Raw genomic sequence first — 16,454 nt, 5'->3', positions numbered from 1 at the left:
CTCAAATCCTAAAAACCAGAGACTCACAGAACCTCACTCAGTTCTCACAATTGAGCCAGTATAGAAGAAATTTTGTATGCAATTAAGCCATAATTAAAAAGGAATTGTTAATAATAGTCTTTCTAAAGAATGGTCCCCTAGGTTAAATCAAGATTTTCTTAAGGTATCAATTTACTCTTAATAAAATTACAATACATTTTGATTTTCTATTCTATAATCTACTTCTTTTGAAAACTTCTGAGATTCATATCTCAAATGTTCAATTGTTGTCTTGCTGCTATCAGCTTTTTCTCCCTTTGACGTGGCCTGGGATGATAACTATCCTTCAGCTTCTTGTTAGTTCCTGTAACTTTTCTCCTTAGTTCTAAATGTTGTTGTGGCTGATGCTGAAATATTTTATCTTAGAGGTCTATAAAAGAAATGTTTTCCTCCAGGATTACCTGATTCTATACTCTTGGGTTTTTTTGTTGTTGCTGTTTTTCGTGTGTCTAAATTTTCACTGTAATCAGGAAACATATGCAGCTACTAAGAGTCATGTATTCCCCAGTTCTACTCAAAACCTTGTACACACTCTTCGCATGTTTGATTAAATTTGCTGATTAAAATGGTTAATGGCATGGTTGGGAAGGGAATCAACCCTATTAAGCTTAAGTACCTTGTAGTGCCAGAAAGTAAGAAAAAGTTAAACAACACAACCAACCAACACACTACACAAACCAAATCAAATAGCAATAATATGGGTATTTCAAAGTGGTAAAGCAGCTGACTGAAAGGCCTTCTAATGACCAGCACTAGAGCAATTTGAACAATACAATAAACTATTTTAATCACAGTGGAAATAAATGCTTATTATTTGCCAATATTCCACATAATATAAATAATTGATTAAATAAATGTAAAATGCTGGAGAACAGATACATTGCCTATGGTAATGAAATACAAATGATACTATAGAAGTTCTGCCCTAAGGAGGTGAAAAATAATTCCCCACTTGTTGAGTATGCGCTGTGCATAGTGACTTTTTTTCAAAAAGTATGACATGGAAAGGGGGAAAATTAATTTTACACTGGAGAAACTGGACCCACACTGCCTCATCCAGGTGCTAAAATTAGTATCAATAGTGATAAAAGCATTTTGATAATATATGCCCATGATATAATGAGTATTACACTCACCCCTGTCTCTTCTTCTTCCTCATCTGCAACTTCAGTCTAATTGTTAGTAAAAACAATCATAGAAATCCTAAATGGAGAATGTCAATGCCAAGAAAAATATGGAAATTCAGAGAAACTGCAGAGACAAAAAAGGCTTAAGGAGACACGATATCTAAATGTGTTATCCTGGAAGAGATCCTAGAACAGAAAACAAACATTAAGTAGGAAGAAAAGAAATCTGATTAATATGTGGATATCAGTGAATGAGAATGCATAATGTTGGTGTGTTAATTGTGACAAACACCCATGCTCATATAAGAGGTTAATAATAATGGAAACTCTGTGTTGGTTGCATATTAACTCTCCATGCTGACTATGCAACTGTTCTGTAAGTCCAAAGCTAACGTAAAATAGAAAAGCTTTTCCTTTTTTGAAAAATTCACTGCTGACCTTGACAAACTGAATATTATCAATATTGTTGCTGCCCCAAATGTGCATCTCCCCAATTTCATGGCATTTTTTACCCCCATGAAGGTTACTATTATTTTCAGTTTCCTCTTTGTCATTTCCTTTTTATATTATTTTTATGTCTAGGTTTATATTTCTAAGTAATATATTGTTGAGTTTTCATTGTCTTCAAATTAAGATAAAGGTGTTCAAAATAAGTCTATAATTCTATTCAAATAATGAAAAATCATTAGATGAATCCACATTGTGATGATTCCTATAAAATACCTGACCAGTTCTTTTCTTAGGGGCTAAGATTCTTCAGATAAACAAAGACTGGGAAACTGTTGCACATCAGACAGGACCTGATATAGCTGGTAGACCTTAAGATGGTGCCCAGTGATCCCCACCTGCCAGGGTGCATGACCTTGTATTGTAATCCTCTCCCTATGAGTATGGGAATGAAATGTGACTTGCTTTCATACAACACAATAATACAAGAATATTAGATGTCACACGACTGATCATGTTACGTAAAATCGTGATTTTTTTTTTTTTTTTTTTTTTGTCTTGCTAGCAAGCTCTTTGCCTTGATGGCTTTGATAGAGCATTCTGCCACGTGGGAGAAGTCCACATGGGAAGAAACTGAATGCAGCCTCTGGTCAACAGCCAGCAAGGAACTGAGGCTGCCCTACAGTTTGCAATTTAAATTTCTGACTAATCCAAGCCCCCTTTCAAGTAACAATATATCACTTAAGATGTAGTGTGAACACCTTACAGTAACAGAATAACCCACATTCATTCCTTCTATCACTTACTGCGGTTATTCATCTTACTTATATAAGCAGAAATGCACATAAATGTTTGTATGTATATATATATGCACACACAATGATATATATTTAACCATATCTAATCAAATATATTCATACTACTATTGTTTTTAACAAGCTGTTATTTGTTAATTAAAAATAAAATTATTACCTAGATTAGCCACTAAAAAGGTAAAAAAAAAAAAGATACGCTAAGAAATGAGATGAATTGATATAAAGTGCTCAAAACAACAAAAGGTAGAAAATGAGTGAAATACAAAAATAGGAACAAAGACAAATCAACAACTGAAAGATAGTAATAAATTTGGTAGATTTTTAATCCGACTATATCAATCATCACTTTAAATGTCAATGTTCTAAATGCACTACTTAAAGGACAGAATGCATCAATAAAAGGGGGCATGGGATAGAAATAAAAAATTCATGTAACATGTTACAATCTGAGAAACACGAGAACATCATGAGGTTTGCAGGAGAATATCAAGGAACATCTAAGAAGTCACGCAGACAGGCCAGGCATGGTGATCAACACCTGTAATCCCGGCACTATGGGAGGCCCAGGAGGGTGGATCACTTGAGATTAGGAGTTTGAGACCAATGTGGCTGACATGGGGAAACCCCATCTCTACTAAAAATACAAAAATTAGCTGGGCATGGTGGCACCTGCCTGCAATCCTGGCTACTCAGGAGGCTGACGCAGGACAATCGCTGGAACTCGGGAGGCAGAGGTTGCAGTGAGCTGAGATGCAGTCACTGTACTCCAGCCTGGGCTACAAGAGCAAAACTCCATCCCAAAAATAAAATAAAATGATAAAATAAAATAAAGACCAAAACTACCAGACAGCTTACAGATAGGGGATTTTAAAGACACAGAGGCAGGGGTAACACACAGTCATAAATTAATATATTGACGTTACACATTGGTTTTAGCCTAAAAGGATGAAGTATCTTGAAGTGGAAGCTTACAGGTCATAGGGGGATTCAAAGATTTTCTGATTTGTGATTATTCAAGAAAGTAAAATTTGTCAGAAAATTTGGGATCAGCAGAAAATAATGGTACTTCTGGCTCATAGACATAACATCCTGTAGCCCCTCAGGAAGCAATTCAGAATAAAGAATGGCAGAGTTCATTTCATACATCCCCTTTATCTGAGCTCTATGTGCCAGTGGATCCATTTAGTAGAGGGCCAGCTTTCTGAAAAACAACTCAGGGACATATGTGAAGCTTTGTGTTTTAGTTTCTATAGGGAACCCCATATTCTCATGAATCTCAATTCCTTGCTACTGTTTTAAATACTTGCTTGGCAAGTGGCTCATGTACTTCTCAGAGGTAGAGAGGTGCCTGGAATTTCTGTGAAGGGACTCAAGATTTTCCTTTATTTCTGTGTTTGGGGTGGTACACAGGCCCCTGTGAGGGGTCCCCGCAACTTCTCAGGCCCCAAAGAAATCCTCATCTGCTTGTGGGACTCCTGAATTTCTTCTACCATGTTCTTGCTTTTGTATTGCTTGCTGCTTTCAGGTGAGCATATTCCTGCTCAACCTTAGAGGATGAATCTCATCTTCACTGGCTAAGACATTTGGATGACTATTCATAAATGAATTATGTCAAGAGTGCCAAAGTTCAGTATAAAATAATACACATCAGTTGATCCACTATTATTTAATAGAAAGGTGGGTAAATTATTGACTATGTCAATGAAAATGGACATATAAATAGTTGCCAGCAGAAAAATATTTTTAAAATATTAAGCTAAATGAGAACAAATAATAAAATATTTCAACACCCTTCCTAAAAGTGATTGTTACAAACGAATTTGCTGAATAGAGCAAAATTATGTGTACATTTTCTAAGTGGCATTTTAAAAATTTGTCACTGAGACTATTTATTACTGCCTCAATTTCAGAGCCATTCTTGGTCTGTTCAGGGATTCAGTTCCTCCCTGGTTCAGTCTTGGGAGGGTGTATTTGTGCAGGAATTTTTCATTCTTTCTAGATTTTCTAGCTTATGTCCATGGAGGTGTTCATTATATCCTCTGCTGGTTGTTTATTTTTCTGTGGGGTCGGTGGTAATATCACCCTTGTTGTTTCTGATAGCATTTATTTGAATCTTCTCAACATCACTCATTATTAGAGCAATGCCAATCAAAACCAGCATGAAATACAATCTAACACCCGTCAGAATGGCTATATTAAAAAGTCAAATATAACAAATAACAAATAGTCAAACAAATAACAGAGGCTGGCAAGATTGTGGAGAAAAAGGAACACTCATACACTGTCGGTGGGAGTGTAAATTAGCTTAACCATTGTGGAAGACAGTGTGGTGATTCCTAAAAGACCTAGAGACAGAACTTCCATTTGACCCAACAATCCCATTTCTAAGTATATATCCAAAGGAATATAAATCATTCTGTTATAAAGACACACGAACACATATGTTCACTGCAGCACTATTCACAATAGCAAAAAGATGGAATCAATCTCAATTGTCCATTAACGATAGACTGTATGAAGCAAATGTTGCACATATACACCATGGAATACAACGCAGCTATAAAGAAACAGATGATGTCTTTGCAGGGACATGAATGGAGCTGCAGTCCATTATTCTTAGCAAGCTAACACAGGAGCAGAAAACCAAATACCTCCATGTTCTCTTATAAGTGCGAGCTAAACGATGAGAACACATGGACACATAGAGGGGAACAACACACTCAGAGTTCCTGAAACCATCAGTCTGGTTTCCAATGAATGGGGCAATCAGACACACAATCACACCAAGGCTTAACCGTTCTGGCCACTGGAAGGGAAAGAAACTACCCAGGAATGCCACCTGCTTCTAACTAGCTGAGCCCATGATTGGGGCTCTAGGGAATTTCTCTTTACCTGCTGAGATGTTTTTGTCTTGGGGAACTTCCTTTCTCTTCTTGCCTCTGCACCAGCTGCCGACCACACTTCCTTACCACAGGGCAAGTGACATCTGAAGAGGCTGACAGACTTCAGAGCTGAGTAAGGCAACCAGAATCCCCCCTGAACTGCCTCTGCCTGTTCTGTGATGTCACCTGAGCTCTGCTCTGTTTACATATAGCCGCTTGTGACATCATCTGGGCATGTATGGCGTCTGTATCTATGTCAAGACCTGGGCTTTGCTCCACTTGGAGTCAGCTGATTGGCGGGAGGGCATCTGAAATTGAGATGAGGCTTCAGGACTTTTACCCAGCCCTTTAGTGGGGATCTCTCCGGGACTGTGCAGTCTGAATCTGCAACTGTAAAAGTGTACAATATCTACATTTAGGCCCTCATCTCTGTCTCTCTCTCCTCCTCCTCCTTTCCTCTGCACGGTGATCTGCATAAGCCCCACTCCATCCAGGATCCAGCCCTGGAGGGAAACAGCCTCCACTGCCCTAGCAGGGTCACTCCTTTTAGGGCCCTGGAGTACTTCTCACAACTGTGCCAGTTTTCATGGGGAAAGGAAGGATGTGAGCTATTCCACAGGTTATCTAAAGGGCTTGCCACCATGCTTATGCTGCTTAATCTTGTTTATGTAAAAAAAAGCTTAACAGCATATGGGATAAATATTTAGGCAGTCCTGACTCCAACCCCTCTGCCCTTTTTGTCTGCCTAATTTACCATTTAATTTGTTACCATTCGGTTACCCTCTACTAGGGTACTAAGTACAGCAGAACATGGACTTGGGATGAAGTTGATGTGCTGGTGGGGCCAGACGGGGTGTGGCGCGGTGGTGGTGGGGGAGTGCTGTGCTAGCTGGTGCTAATCACTAGCCTACCCAAGGAGTTTATTCTCTGATCTCTTTGGCTGTCCCAGCTGTGTGGTGAGATTTGGACAAGTGTTCCTTTTAGGACCATGGGTGGTGTTACTGCATTGCTTATATGAAGCTAGAAAAGTCTTTCCAACCCATAGAGGTCTGGTTGAAGGATGTGAGCAGTGCAGAACAGAAGAGAGACAACAAATATATGTTGTCATCACTGTTTCAACAGGGATGAGAATATGTATATAGAAACCAAGTCAGGAGGGGAAACAAGGTCTCTATACCCTCTGGGAGGCCCCTGGGGCATACCCTAGCTGACAGTAGAGCCTATAGCTATGAGCCCATGACTAAGAGAAAAACGGTCTATTATTGCAGTGCTGTTTGGGCTGTGGACAAGTTAGGTTATAAATTTTGACCTCTGAATGGACGTAACCTATACTAGTCTTTAATGCAGTTAGACTCATTTTGTCAGAGGTCTGGAAAATTAGAAAAAATACCATATTTCCAAGCCTTCACACTTTTCAAAAATCAAGATTCATACCATAAGGGAAGACGCCAGCTGCCAGCTGTACCAAAGGACAGAATGGAAAAAGGGCTCTTCACAAGCCAGAGAGCCAAACTCAGGCAGAAAGCAATGAAGAAGAATTAGGACTTTTACATGTCCTACACCCAAGCTGTTTTAGCAGCTCCAACAACCACAGCCAGAACGCATGTGGCCTCTGCTCCACCCTTAACAGCTCCCACTGCGGTGGGAGCCCTATGGGGCCCTTAGCGCTGGCCTCTGCATTGGCCCGGATTGCCTTGATGCTACCAAGTGAGGCATCAGACCAATAAGAGGGAGCTACTCTGCCGCCTCAGTATAATGAGAGAACAGAGATGGCCTCTCCCTCCAGTGCTTGACAGGGTACAGGATTTAGCAAGGAAGTGCCATGGCAGGAGCAAGGGAATTCCCATTTACAAGGATGGCCATGGGTGGCTTGGATGCCAGTGGGCAACCTGTCAGACATTACTGGAGATCCAGCCCATTTCAATATCAAACTTGTGAAATGGAAAAACTCCACCCCACTTTATAGAATGGATCCCCACAAAATGATTTCTATGTGTCTATCTGTGCCACCCACCAGTGTACCTGAGCAGATGTGCAGTCTCTCCTAAATATGCTTCTGATTGCAGACCAAAGAAGATCCAGAGTCTTGGTACCTCCATGAAACAAATCCAAATACCCCAAACCTGAAGGGACCATTCTGGATGCAGACCCTAATTGGGGCTCCAATTAATAAGTGGATATGGCCCATCTGGAATATTCACAAATATTCATCCTGTTTGGACTCAGGAAAGGGGTACCAAAACAGGAAGCCTCACTAGGAATGACCCCTTCCCCACTCCAGAGACAAAGAAACAGAAGTTTTCACCATAAATCTGGAATGAACAAGGAAGCCTCTGCATCAGAAAAATCAGGCAAGCCTCTGGAACACAGCCAGTTGTGCCTAGTGTAAGGAGAAAGGGCACTGAAAGGATGACTGTCCCAAAGGAAAGGACCAAGGGGCCAGAAAAAGGAGGAATATGATGAGGAAAAAGCCCACAGTCAAATAATGGAGCAGGGTCACTGCTCTGACCACGGACAGGGATGCCTGGGGGTTCGCCTTAATCCCTCAGAGACCACTAAAATTTCCCCACAAGAAGCTTGGGTACAACTGACAGTGAGGAAAAAATTAATTCATTTCCTGGTTGATACTGGGCTAACTATTCAGTTCTTAACACTTTATGAGCAAAAAGCACCAAAATGATTGTACCTGTGATAGGAGTTGCAAGAATAATGCAACAAAAGGCTTTCCTACAACCTTTAGAATGTAAACTAGAAAGTCTGGATCTAAGGCATTGCTATTTCTATATGCCAGAATGCCCAATTCTCTTGCTGGGAAAAGACCTATTATGCAAATTAAATACTCAAGTAATTTCTCCCCAGAGAAACAACTATAGCTGCAGGTCCTGCTAGAGCAAGCACTTCAACTAAGATGTTATTCACTTGCCTTAAGAAGAAACAAGAATTCTCTCTTAGAAGTCTATGAGAGAGTATGTAATTGTGAATAGGCAGACGGAATCCCAGGAAAAACAAGAAATACACAGTGAGTGCAGATAGACAAAATAGAAGGGGCTATTGTGCCCTGGGCGGCGGGGGGAAAGCAAATAAAAAAATCAGTATACATTAATAAAGGAAGCCTTAGAAGGAATACAGCCTGTCTTTCAAAAATTTGAGAAGTAGATTGATTCATCCTTGCAGATCCCCATATAATAGCCCTATTGTGCCTATAAGGAAGCTACACTTCAACAAATATCAATTTGCCCAAGACCTGAGAGCCATTAATAAAATAGTCTTGGATATTCACCCAATGGTGCCTAACCCATATATTCTACTGACTGCTATATAGAGATATGAATGCTTTTCAGTGCTAGATCTAAAAGATGTATTTTTCTGCATTCCAATTGAAGAAAAGACCCAGCAATTATTATTACTTTTTTAATGACAGGACCCAGAGACTAAAACAACCTTTCAATACTGTTGGACAGTGTGGCCTCAATGTGTTAAAAAAACACACCAACAATTTTTGGGGAAATAGTGGCAAAAGACTTAGGAGACCTACAACAAGATTAAGAAGGCTGGCTACAACACATAGATAATTAATACCAGCCACAACTATAGGAAATGCTTAGCCGACCTCATCTTAGTTCTAAATTACCTGGTACAATACGGATACAAATATTCCCAGGAAGCCCCAAATAGGTAAGTAGAAAGTAACCTGTCTTGGCTTTAGGTTAAAGCAAGGCCAAAGGAGCCTGGTCTGGTAAAAAAAAACCAGGCAATAGCAACCATAAAGCCCCAGAGAATGGGGGCAACTACGGGGATACTTAGAAAGGGTTAGCTTCTGCCAGATTTGATTCCTACATTTGGACTAATGACTAAAACCCTTTATGAATCCCTAAATGGACTAGACTCAGAGGCCCTGCTCTGGACATTGAAAGGTCAACAAACATTTTATACCATCAAAGAAAAGCTGATATCAGCCCCCACACTGGGATACCAAATTCACAAAAGCTGTTCAAATTCTATATCCAAGAGAAACAAACCATAGGTCTGGGTGTGCTAATCCAAACGCTGGGAGATGCCCCACAATCCATGGCTATTTCTCTAAACAATTATGCCAAAGATTAAGGGATGGCCCCCCTTCCTCTGGGCAAAAGCACCCACTGTGAAGTCCTACAGGTAGTAGAACAATTTACTCTGGGACAGCCAGTTACCAGTTACCGTGTTTGTGCCCCGTCAGGTGCTGACTCTGCTAGAACAAAAGGGAGGCTACTGGCTCACTGTGGGGTGAGTGGGCAGATACCAGGCCATCCTCTTATATGATCCAAATATCACCCTACAAACCACCATGGCTCTAAACCCTGCCTCACTGCTCTCAGCCACTGAACACAATCCTGGGTTAAAGCATGACTGTAAATCTTTGATGCAGCTTATTCAAGCATGCTGAACCTGTCAAACTAGACAATGAGTGCTCTGGACTTGAACCACACTGACGGGAGCAGCTTAATGAAAGATGTGCACAGAGCTGGATGTGCCACCGTGACTACCAAAAGGGTAGTAGAAGTCCATGCCCTTTCTGCAGCTACCTCCGCACAAAGAGCTGAGTTAATTGCTCTTACCTGAGTCTTTAGAACTGTCCCAGAAAAAGGGAATCTGATTCCATACCTGCATTCCTGGTAAAGCACGCCCACTGGGTGTTTTCGAAACATAGAGGAGGCTGCTTGAAATGAGAAAATACGGACATTAAACACCCAAAAGAAATTCTGGCCCTAGTAAAGGCAATTGCCTTGCCTGCCCAGGCCTCGATCATGCACTGCCCCAACACCAGAGACAGAATTCACAACCAAAGGTGACCAGGCAGCTGGCAAAGCTGCAAAATGAGCTGCTCGGGAGGCACAGGATCTGGGACATGAATACTCCATTTGGAATTACTAGATTTTAAACCTCATTACACTGAACAAGATCCCAAACGTGCCCGAGCCAGCGGTTTGAGAAAAGAGATTTCAATTCCCCTGGAAAACTGACACCTACAGGATGATGAAACCCCAAGGCCTTGGTTTATCCAATCTCAAAACATCTACATAAAGGAACACACTATAGGAGTGATGCCCTCGCCAACCTAGTGCACATCTCAGTAGCCCACACTTCCAAAATATCATTCGGAAACTTACCCAAGGATGCATCTTGTGCACTACAAACAATCCCAAAATGGAATGTAGCCCTCCTAAAAAGGGGATATACTACAAAGGGCTGAGTCCCTTCAAAGACTGAAAGGTGGGCTTCAGTCAGATGCCTATCTGATTATGTGAGCCAAGGAAAGATCTGAAGTTATTAATAAGAGAAAAAGGAGGAGAGTTAAGCGATACACTTTTGTCAACATGAAGTTCTCAATAAATTCTAGAGTAATAAGTACATACTTGATCTTTGCTGAAACTACCTGAATGGGTGTAGACAGGGGCTTTCCTCCAAAACAAAACAGACTGCTGGGTCTGTGGGGGAGGTACCCCTTTCTCCACTGCTGACTTGCCGTTGCACATCCAAGCTACCACCTCGAGCACTTGGAGTTATGTTTATACGTACGACAAGAGTAAAAATTCTCACCCATTTCCCATCTATAATTACAGTACCACTCACCATGAATGCTTCACTTTTGGGGAAAGCTGGAAACAAATCTTCCATCTGGCTCATAAGCAGGTTAATATCACCCCCTCTATAGACTATGCTGTACATGACAACATAGGATGGCTGATGATGGTGCAAATTCAGGCAATGGATCATGCACCTCTACACATCCAAAAGCACAAGAGCAACACACCCCACACTAGCAGCCAAGCTAAGGGATGGTTACCTCTTAGCAATGTGGACAAACCCATCCACTGACTAATAATATGTGGCTAGGATGGCAAAATAGTATCAAGCTACATGGTGGGGCCTATCCTTTCTCCTGGAGTTAGCTATGGGTCTGAGGCAGTCATAGCTGGTCTTACTTACCTTACAGCTGGACTGGCAAATACACCTGGGGGTGCCCTTACCTACCAGGACACATCCTGTCCCATCTGGACCCTCTGCCTGACAACCGGGAAAATGTGAAGGGCAGACAACACCATAAAAAATGGGCACACTGTTGGTTCTACTCACTAGCTGCCTTTTCCTCCCAGATAGCAAACATAGATGTAGAATTCTAAGTAGAGTCCCTAAGTATAGAGCTGCTGCCTGTAGTAACACCTAACCCAACATTACCCTTCCCACTGAAAAAACTCGCAGATTAGACAAGTGGCTCTATAGAACCCTATGGCATTAGATATCCTAACTGCAGCCCAGTGTGACACTTGTGCATTAAGACTGAATGGTGTGTATACACACCAGATTATTCTCACGATATAATCCAAGCTATGCATGCACCGAATACTCATATTTCTTCTATAAATGTCCTCTCCCAGGATCCCACAATGTCATGGTTTAGTCAACTTCCATGTCCATGGAAGACTCTCATATATGGTATAATTGGTATTCTGCTCCCTGTTCTATTTGGTTGCTGTAGTTTTTGTCACTTTTCAAGATCTGTATGGAGATGCAGGAAAACCTTTCCCAGAAACTTTTGTGTCCCCACACTATAATGCTCCAACACATTCTCACGTTAGTGTGGGAACCCACGAATATTTCCAAATCCAGGTAAACAGCTTCCAATCTGATACCCTCTAACTGTGCCCCTTTTCAGCAGGAAGAAGCTAGATGGACTGTGTTGCCCACTTTCCTTGGAAATGGAATGGTCTTTTATGGTGAAGGATTGTAATTGAGTAATATAGCTTCAAAATACATTTAAGTTTTTTCTTTCTCCTTTTTTTTTCTTCCCAGTCCCAAGATGTAACCTTGAAGCAAACTGCAGAAGCCATTGCTTTAGTCTTCAAGTAGAACCTTGAAATATACTTGGGAACCACACCCCCTTCGGTTTCCCACTGTACATGTCCATGCCTTATACACATTTATCTAACTATATGCTGGCTAAACTCACACCGTGCATACTTATCTAACTATATGCCTGTCAAAAAAATACCAGAGGCTAATTTAAAATGAACCAAACATAAAGGCCCAGCTGTGGAACTGTCTCTCTCTTAAAGATTGCCTCAAGATGGATATCTACAGCCTGGCACTATCAAGATGGTATCAGTCTGTCTCCAGATGGACCATAACTAAAGATACACATTGAAGTAAGACACAGACTCCCTGAATCTGCACAACACCTGCATGCCTCCCATGTCATGCGTCATGCTTCCCTTTCTTTAAACCCCTGCCCACTGCCCAAAATTTTGAACTGGTTTCAAGAGGTGTAATCCAGCCATTTCCCTACTGCTGGATTTGAAAAATAAAGTCACTTTCCTTTCACCCTGCACGTCCTCTATGTCATTGCTTTTGCATGCATAGAACAGCCAGACATTCACTCAGTTACATGTGTATCATAAGAGGAATGGAACATGGCACTTTTCTCCCTGACTGCCAATGACTATTTGGAAACAGGGGTGCCTCATCTTCTGTATTACGGTATACTATTTAAGAAACAGACTTATACTTTAACATAAGCTGACCAACTCCATTTACCCTCTACCTAGCAGTGGAGGCAAAAACAATTCAATCTTGAAAGCTAATTCACCATGTTGACTTCTGATTAACCCCCATTCGGGGACTGACTCTAAGCTTTCTGTATAAATATTTTTTTCCTTTATATGCACACTAGGGGATAACATTTCTATGGTATCTACTGTTCTTTGTGAAAATCATTATTTTTCTGTAAATCCTGCCCTTAGGTCAGAACCACCATGACTATAAATCCTGTGCTTAGATTCACATGGCATTTCTGTCTTTCCCTGTGAGGTAGACTTCAGTTTTCCTACACATTCCTTCCCCATGGTATATAAGTCCTATGTGAGACTCAAATATTTGCTCATAAATCCCTACTAAATGTTACTTTCTAAGAGACTGGTTATATCAGCCTCTATCTTCAGCTGTTCAGCTTCCTCATATTTTGGTGGTAGGTTTGCAAAGACCTGCCTTCCATGGAATGCTAACTATTAAAAATGGAGAGCTTTTAGTGGAGTACTGAAATCCCTATTTTACATATGTAGAAATAATTTTTAAAATGATGGTCCTAGAAATCTGTTGAGGAGGAAGCAGAATTGTAATCAGTTACATGAACGTTTCCCTGACCTAGATTTAAGGCTTCAGGAAGACTGAATAAAGTGAACATGAAATCATGGTCTCAATTATGTGAGCCACCCATCCATTGAACTCTAACTTCCAATCAGTCTAAAGTGTGGATGGACAAAGAGTGTTAGGTACTTGCCTCATGAAGAGGTCTAGGAATTTGGCTTCTTTGCAATGATAGTTTTTGAAAATTATAGTGTCCAGGACAGCCACCCTGAAACCTGGTAGCTTAGTATATTATGGGAAATCATAATTTTTGTGCTGTCAGAGAAGTTGTTTGGGAACTTGGAGCACCACACGATGTCATCTGTGCCTGTGACATCATTTAGCACAGCTTTGAATTTAGTGCCTGTTTTCCTTTAAAACCTCGTCTCTCCAGTCTCCATCTCCCTGATATGCCACATTGAGATGGGTTACACCTTGTATGCATTTACTTATGTCTAACTTATGGCTTGCCATTCTAGGTTTTTTTTTAATTGCTTCCTGGTTTGGTGAAGCACAATCTTCACACTCTTCATCAGGATAGATTAGAAAACATGCATTGAAATGAAGATAAAAAGGGATTTGACAAGTCACCTAAGTATGATAGTATCTCCAGTTCAAATGAAATAAATGGAAACACCCACCATGTTTTAAAATGGGAACCTTAAATGAAGCTGTCATGTCTCAAGTAATAAAGTATGAGCTTAAAGAAGTTAGTTTTCTTGAATTACAAATGCTCAAATAACACCACCTAAGTAACAGTTATCCTCATCTAAGAATGAGAAATGACATCCATGAAGCTGAATGTCTCTTCCAAGTTTCTAGGTCACAGGAGCTCATTTTCTCACGGTCGCTATTACTGTGGTGTAGACAATAGACCCCATATTTATAGACCAAAAACCAAGTCAACATTATACATGGCCATGGGTGTGCAGAATGAAGTCTGATGTCTTTGTGGGTTTTTAGGCATGGTCCCTGGAAACAACCCTGGTGCTGTCCAGCAGCGTGTTGAACAGGAAGTTGTGTGTGGGGTGAGTGGAGAGTCCTTCCTGCTGTGGGATTATCTGTTTAGCCAGCACATATGCAGAATCACCACTCAGCCTGTGTCTATCTCTTAGATCACTGCTGGAGGGCTGGGGATATGTTGTATTTTCTTCCTTCCTTTCCTTCCTTCCCTCTTTCCTTCTTTCCCTCTTTCGTCTCTTTCTCTCTTTCTTTCTCTCTCTTTCTCTCTCTTCCTTTCTTGGGTCTGACTTTATTGCTCAGGCTGCAGTGCAGTCACACAATCATAGCTCACTGCAGCCTTGACCTCTTGGGCTCAATCCATCCACCTGCCTCAGCCTCCTGAGTAACTGGGACCACCAGTGTGTGCCATTATACTCAGCTAATTTTTCTATTTTTTTGTAGAGAAACAGTTTCTCCATGTTGCCCAGGCTGTTCTTGAAATCCTGGACTCAAGCAATCCACCCACTTTGGCCTTCAAATGTGCTGGCATTACAGGCATGAGCCACCACACCTGGCCTGTTGTTTTGCCTCTATCAGGTTTTCCATGCCTGTGCAAAACCTATTTTGAATCTCACCTGCCAAAAATCTGGTGTGAAAAGATTTTTTTGTCCAGGTCCAGATAAGTAGAAACTGCCAAAACCACCTACCACCATAAATATATATCTTTTGTATTCCACCCACCTGCGGTCATGATGATGCCCATTTGGTGACTTTGGGATTGCTGATATAATCCTGGTATTCAACAGAATACAAGGTTCCATAAAATTCCTGATGAAGAACGTGGAGTGAAAAGAAATTATCACAGAATTCCAACAAGGCTTGAAGGCAGAATTATCTTTAGAAAACTAAGCCTGTATTAATAAAAAAATCATAATATGAAAATATAACTTACATTTCTTGTCACTAACATTCCTCAGTCTTGGTCTTTGGCATCCAGAAACTTTGTCTGCCAAAATATGTTAAGTGGGATCCTGTAGATATGTTCCTAAATGATATCTGAAAATGGGACTTTCTGGGATATGTGAGGCACAGGCAAATATCTCTGAAAAGAGAGAGGTTACTGGCACTCAGACGTTACTTGGTAGTAAAGAGTGTGATGGGGAGGACAAATATGGACAAGAGGTCCTTGAGTTTGATGGTGGCTTCCTGAAGTAGATGGATGTATGTATGGAAGGGTAAATGTATGCGGAAATCTGCTTGGCTATTTTTTTTCTATATGTCCCTTCATCTTTTGATGCCAATTTTTTTTTTGAGCCTTGATCTCCCTCTGTTTCCCATGCTGGAGTGCGGTGACACAATCATGGCTCACTTCAGTTTAGAACTCCTGGGCTCAAGCAATCCTCCCAAGTCAGCCTCCCCAGAAACTGGGATAACATATTCATGCCTGTCTTTTTTAATTAAAAATAAAAAATCAAAGATTTCATTTTAAAATAATTTTGATATACATAAAAATGCAAACATAGTACAGGTAGTTTTACATACCCAGGAGTTTACTAGAATGTTAACATCTTATTTATATACCCATAATGTATTTATGAAAACTAATAAACTTACAGTGGTTTGAAACTATTAACTGAACTACAGACTTTCTTGAGAGTTTACCAGGTTTTCTAGTAATGCCATTTTCCTGTTCCAGAATCGAATCCAGGGTAGTATTATAAATTAAATGTGCTATCTTTTGTAATAGTTATCAGTTGCTGCACAACAAATTGCCACATAGTGTGGTGGCTCAAAACCACACACACATTACTTACAGTTGCTCTGGGTCAGGAATCCAGATGTAGATGACGTCCAAGGCTGAGGTCTCAACTGAAGGCTCATCTGGAGAAGGATCCCCTCAAAGCAAAGGTGATAGTTGTTAAGATTCCATTTCCTACCCTGGACTGATCACGGTGGGTCAAACTTGTAATCCCAATGCTTTGGTAGGTTGAGGCAGGAGGATTACTTCAGGCTAGGGGTTCAGGACCAGCTTGGGCAACATA

This window comes from Pongo abelii, chromosome 16 (assembly GCF_028885655.2).
Source record: "Pongo abelii isolate AG06213 chromosome 16, NHGRI_mPonAbe1-v2.0_pri, whole genome shotgun sequence".
Lineage (NCBI taxonomy): Eukaryota > Metazoa > Chordata > Mammalia > Primates > Hominidae > Pongo > Pongo abelii.
Note: the sequence above shows the minus strand (reverse complement) of the source record.